The sequence below is a fragment of the Caloenas nicobarica genome, chromosome 2 (assembly GCF_036013445.1).
Source record: "Caloenas nicobarica isolate bCalNic1 chromosome 2, bCalNic1.hap1, whole genome shotgun sequence".
NCBI classification, from domain to species: domain Eukaryota; kingdom Metazoa; phylum Chordata; class Aves; order Columbiformes; family Columbidae; genus Caloenas; species Caloenas nicobarica.
In genome coordinates this window covers 130,563,105-130,569,104 of record NC_088246.1, presented here as the reverse complement: position 1 = coordinate 130,569,104, position 6,000 = coordinate 130,563,105, and the positions used below count along the sequence as shown (strand labels likewise).

At 52.0% G+C, this 6,000-nt stretch overlaps 1 protein-coding gene across 3 annotated transcripts in view; it reads left to right on the top strand.

Annotated features, from left to right (window-relative positions):
- The first annotated feature begins 1,123 nt into the window (after window positions 1-1,123).
- NCOA2 (nuclear receptor coactivator 2) overlaps window positions 1,124-6,000 on the top strand; it is a 193,223-nt gene continuing 188,346 nt past the window's right edge. For 2 of the 3 annotated variants that reach the window (XM_065628012.1, XM_065628011.1), the window contains exon 1: window positions 1,124-1,202. The gene's annotated coding sequence lies outside the window, so the exon portion shown is untranslated. Of the gene's footprint in view, window positions 1,244-6,000 lie in introns of all 3 variants that reach the window. The other variant, XM_065628013.1, reaches the window with a different exon arrangement.

Genomic DNA, 6,000 nt, shown 5'->3' with positions numbered 1-6,000 from the left:
AAAGACAGTTTTCCTTTAATTTGTTTGGAAAAACAATTGAACTATTTTTGCCCAATGAAAGAAAAAAGCTTAAAAAAAAATGAGTCAGACACAAGTGTGGGAAATTGTATGCAGCGCAGTAGGACAAAATATAACCATCTGAAAAATAAGAGTTATGATCAAAAAAGTATTGGACAAGCCTAATTGCAAGCAGAGTTAGACGTACCAGTAGTATCAATGTATAATCTGTGGATAGCTGCAGAAAAACTTGGGGCTGCACACCCATGTGAGAAAATGTCAAAAATAACAACTGTTACCATATGTAGAGTGCAGCTCGCCATTATTGATACACACAAAAATGTAAAGCTTTTCTTTTAAGATAGGATTTCTGCAGCGTGGAATGCTTCTTGAACTAAAGGGCAATGTTTAACAATCATCCTCCAGCCCTTAATAATTTTTAACTCACGTATGCACTCCTCCAACCTCGGAAAAGCCTGCATCTTCATCCCCAAGTTCCTGGGAGTGAGATACAGTTGATGCTGTGTATTTGTGACACGATTTTCAGCATGTGTGTGTTTTCCTTAATTTTTTCTTTTCTATTTTTTGTTTTTTCCAGGGGCAAAGAAACGAAATAGGAACGTCCCCGTTGCCCCCCGGCTTTTGTGAATATGGGCCACTGCACGCCCTGTTAAGGCTGATTGCTCCGGTCTCGCTTACGAGCGAGGTTCCTCCGAGAGCGGTCCGCAAAGGGCCACATTGAAAGTCTGGCCCTCCGAAGGCGAAGGACTTTTTTCATTTTTCCCCTCCCCTTTCTCTCCCGTTCGGGTACCGGGGAGGAGGCTCCCGGGAGCGCTGCGCAGCGCTGCGAGCCAGCGGGGCGGCTGCCATTGTCCCTGCGGGCGGGGAGCGGGGCAGCCCCGCGCTCCGCCGGGCGGCATCGGCCACGGGCGGCGGCGGCCCGGGCCGCGGTGCCGCCCGCTCAGCTCAGCTCAGCACGGCCCGGCCTCCCCCAGCGCGGGGCCCGGCCGCTGCCGTCGTGCCCGGGGGCAGGGGGGAGTGACTTGTGCCTCCTCCCGCCTCCTCCCCGTCCAGCCCTCCTCTGGGTAGAAGGGGAGGAGGGCGAGTGGTGGGAGGGTCTCCATTGAAATAAACAAGCAGGCAGTTATTAAAACGGGAACATGGCGGCTGCAGCCCCAGCTTCAGCTTCATCTTACAAAGCGAAGGTCAGCGCTGGCGGCAGCGGCGGGAGACGGTACTGACCCCGGTAACGGCTCCCGCACGCCCCCTCGGCCCCGGCGCGGCTGGGGGTGTGCCCGAGCCCCCCGCGCCTCCCCGGCCGCCTTGTGTAATGCCGGGGGGACGCCCGGGGCCGCGCCGGTGCGCGGAGGGGCGGCGTTGGCGGGCGGCACCGCGGCCGCGGTGAGGCGGCTTCCCCTGCGCCGGCGGCGGGGGGGAGCGGGGCAGGAGCCGCGGCCCCCGCCGTGGGGAACCGGGGGTGGGGGTTCGCGGGGATGCCCCTCGTCGGGCATAGTGCTCGCACCTCGGGGGCCCGGCGGGGGCGGATGGTGGCGGGGGGGGAGCACGGGCTTACTTCGCCGGGACGTCCCCCCTTTCGGCTGAGCGGGGGAGGGAGGGATACGGCACCCCACCCTGCCGAGGGGGCTGGTTTCCTGCTCCCAGGCCAGGCAGAGGTCGGGTGCCGCCTCTCCGCGCCCCTAGCTTGGGGCAGCAGGGGGAGAAAGTGCGAGGAGCCGGAGAGGCGACGGGTGCTGCGGCTGATCCGGGGGGGCAGGGAGCTGCCCTGCCCGTGCTGAGAGAGGATGGGGCAGCGGGGTGCGGAAGGCAATTTTCAAGGGATTATTTAGGACATTTTCCCCTCTCTTTCCCAAGCACACACCGACGGGGAAACTTGGAGGGAGGGTCTCTCCCCAGTGACAAAAGGGGTGATTTGGGGAACAGGGCGGTGTTCACCCATTCCCCGGGTGACAACGACTTGGCGTGCAAGGGTGCGGGCCGCTTCGTTTTTCCTCAGCGAGGCCGAGCTGGCCGTCCCGTTCCCCGCGCCGGGCAGCGGCCGCGCAGCCCGGTGCCCTCTCCCCTTTCGCCGAGGCGCCCCGCCGTTGCTCCGCGCCCGCAGGAGACGCGCGGGGCTGGAGGGGCCAAAGCGGGCAACTTCTGTAACTTTCTGCGCGGGGGTTGCGTCTGCGTGTGTGCGCAGCGCAGCGCCGGGCCGGGCTGTGCCGCGGGGGCGGGCGGCGGGGCGCAGCAGCCGCGCAGCCAGGCCGCGGCGGCACAGCTGTGTGCGAGCGCAGCCCGGGGCGCCCGGCCGCCGCCTCCCCGCGGCCCGGGGAGGGGTGGGGGCCCGGCCGCCGCAGTGCCGTGTGTCTGCGTGTGTGTGCGCGGGGCGGGGAGCGGCAGCAGCAGGAGGAGGAGGGGATGGCAGCCGGCTGGACGCGGGGCCGGGGTCCCTGCGCGGCTGACGGGGCGGGCGGCGCCGCTCGCTCCCGCTTCCCTGCCGGGGGCGGCGGCCGCGGGGCTGCGCGTAAGGTGGCGGCGGCTGCAGGCGGGCAGCTCCGCGGCCGCCTCCGCCGGGAGTGGGCCCCCACGCGTGTGAGGAGCGGGGGAGGGGTGAGGAGATGTCCCCCGCCTCCGCGGAGGGCGGGTGCTCAATCCCTTCCCGCCTCCGCGGGGGGCGGTGTGTGCGCCGCCGCCTCCGCGGGGACCGCGCTGCTGCCGCCGCGCTCGTCGGAGGCTCCCGGGCGAGGTGTAACTGGAGCCTTGTCCCTCTCCTTCGCTGCCCCTCGCTCCTTCGCCTCCGCCCGGGCGTTTCCCCCTCCCAGCCCGGGAGTCACATGTTTCTCCTTCCAGAGAGGGGCGTTCAGGCCGTGTAGTTTGTCTGCAGGAAAGCTGCCCGAGAACCTGGCAAAAAAAGGGGGAGGGTGGGGGGAGGAAGGTAAGGAGGTTGCTGGTAGTCACGGAGAAATAATTGTGTCTGAATCGTAGTTTTGCGTTAGCCTGTACACTTCTGTCTGAAGTGTGCATAGGTGGGAGCCCACTGTCTAAATACACTTGTAATTTAGCAGGAAGAGGGTCTCCTTGTGAAAGGAGAACTGCTTGTTTCTTCAGTAATAATCGATTGTTTTTGTATTTCTCTTTTTTATCTTTCACAGTAGTAGGAAGCAGGTGAATAGGCTTTAGAACAGATAGTATTTTCATGGTATTTAAGTAGAGTTTGAGCTAAGCATATAGTATCTGGCTATGACAGTTACAGCACAGCTCTATTGCTACTGTAAATAAGTATGCAGTTTCAGACTGCCAGTCTTTTTACTTAAAGCTTTTTTTTTGTTTTGTTTTTTGTTTTGTTCTGAGTTTGCTGGCTGAAAGCAGTCATTTGGTTTTTATCCCTTTGAGTTTTTATGTACTGAACTATAAAATCAACTCTAGCCAGTTAATTTCCTGGCTCTTTACAACCAGATAGTGGTGTTGGGCCACCTGGTGGGCTCCTCTCATGGGGGAAGCCTCTGCGAGTGCTTGAATGGACGGAGCTGCTGGTCTTCCGTGTTGGATGCTCTTGGAGAAATGACAATGTTGCACACCGTCGTTAATGTCATACTAAAACTATCATTCCCCAAAGCAGTGCTCTTGTTTGCTTACATGCAGCTTAAGACCCCTGTAAATGGAAACCGCTTGTTTTATCGCAGTTGGCACCTCCTACATAGTTTTCAGGGCATTTGCTTGTTTACGTCAGCAGTGGTGTCACAAATAGCATATACCAGGTTTGTGCGTATTTGTATGTACAGATGCATATGCAGGCACGTATGGATGCTCATACATTTGCGTCCCTTATTTTGGCATTTGTGATACAGCTACCTGGGGACTGGAACACAGAAGTCATCTCCACTGTGTCACATGAGATAAAGATAAAAATTGCTCCCAGATGGTTAATCCCTAAGTTTATGAGAAGTGCTGTGGTAAGTTTAATGTTCATAGCCAGTCTTGGTCATCTACAGTTTTGAATAAAATACTTTGCATGGACTCAACCTTCAGAAATATTGAGAACAACTTTAAAAAGGTTGATCTTTTTAAGATCATGCAAGTAGTATTTGAAGAATCACGTAATTTTTAATATATCTTGGTTTGTTGAGCATTATGCAATAAATGCCTGACAAAGGTGGTGTCATCATCTCATTTTTTCAGCCACCATACTCTTATTTTGCATAAAAACTGAAGATTTCTCAACTTTGTTTTTTCTCAAGCTTCTGGTCTTTACTAGGGAAAGGATCCACATATGACATGCAGTATCTCTGCAATGCCGAAGACACTAAATGTGTAAATCTCCTTGTGTTCCTCGTTGTGCGTTCTGGTGGTGTCAGTGCTAAATTTGAAACTCGAGACATACGAGGAAGGAATGCTTTACTGCTATCAGGAATGATACTTTTGGAATAACACAGTTCAATTTTAAGTTTTTTAACTGGAGCTGTAATATTTGGGAGAGAAAATAGTCAAAGATTATGGTGGAAAATTTACAAAATATTGGGGATTTACTTGCATGTGATGTATTGCATTAAACAGAAGCTCTGAAGTAAAAATTAATTAAGAATAATGTTTTTGGTTTTATAATCATGTAGGATGTAGCTTGCTCATTATAAGGCTGAAAGGCTCTGTTGAAAGAGGCACGTAAGCAGTCTGTAGTGTTGACGTTGCCAACTTTTCCCTCTGTCCTGAAACAAACCGAGTCAGAGCTGGCCCATCTGCAGGGAGCCCAGGTTTTGCAGCAGGAAGAACAAAGTCAGCGAGCGAGCCAGCTGCTGCTGCAATGCCCACTGTCTTCTGCTCCTTGCCTTTGTTGCCGATGTCACTGTCTCGCTGGCAAAATCTGGGCTTCTGCGCTCAGCTGGAGTTTCCTTAGCACCTGACACCAGAATTGCAGAAACGGCAGAGGCTCATGAAGTCTAAGCGTGGAGGATGCTGTCAGTGCATTTAAAAGGAAAAGCCAAACTGAAGACTGGTACCGAATTCATGTTTAAACGTAACTCTCTTTGTCTGGCAAGTGCTCATAGATTGTGTGTTGGAGAAAGGGAATACTGAACTAAAACTGTTCTCGCGTGTTCATTTTCTGTATGTTTGCTATGGTTGACATCTCTAAACAAGGCATTTTGTATACAAATAGGTGTAAAGTATTTAACAAATTCCACACATTTCTACAGTATTATAGGCGTTAAAGTGCTGAGGATTCATTTATTTCTATGTTTGGCTTTGGAGGTCAGAGGTTAGATGTGTTGTTACAGTATATACTCTTCTGTGTGACACAACATTTTAAACTAAGAGTAACATTGTTTACTTTATAGAAGGCATATTACAGCATCCCTTCATCCACGTTTTTCTGCTATTAGTTAATTTAGTTACAGGCAGCTGCTCTGGCAAGTTCTCTTATTTTTATTGTTAAATGAGGTGAAGTTCACTGCAGTACTTGATTTTTTTTTTTTTTATTAGTGGTTAAAACATTCTCATACTCCTGGTGGCAGATAATGACAAATTCTTCAATGTAATGCTGGGAGCAAGGGAGGCAGAGGAAGAAACAAGGAGGGAGAAGGGGGGGGAGAAAAAACCCTCCTGAGCATATGGAGACATCCAGAAAAAGATGTGCATCGTCAGCTGTGATTCCATTGTGTGCTTGCAGACGGGATCCGAGCTCCTCTTCTCTTGGGAATTTAAACCTTACAGAAGTATTCTTTGGCTTTTACCAGTCAGGATAATCGAGCTTAGATAACATATATGTCGCATATTTACTAGAAATAATATTCTGATAATATTTTAACATTTCAGGGAATGAATACAGTTGCCAGGACTCCTGCTCTATGTTGGAACAACATTTTGAACAGATATACATATTGGTGAAATGGCAACTTTGAGTACTAAGAATAATTTGTAATATTACATCAGTGGTTACATATTACTAAGATATCTTACCAGTTCTATAGTTAGTAGTTTGTCAGCAGTATTTACATTATGCAAACACTC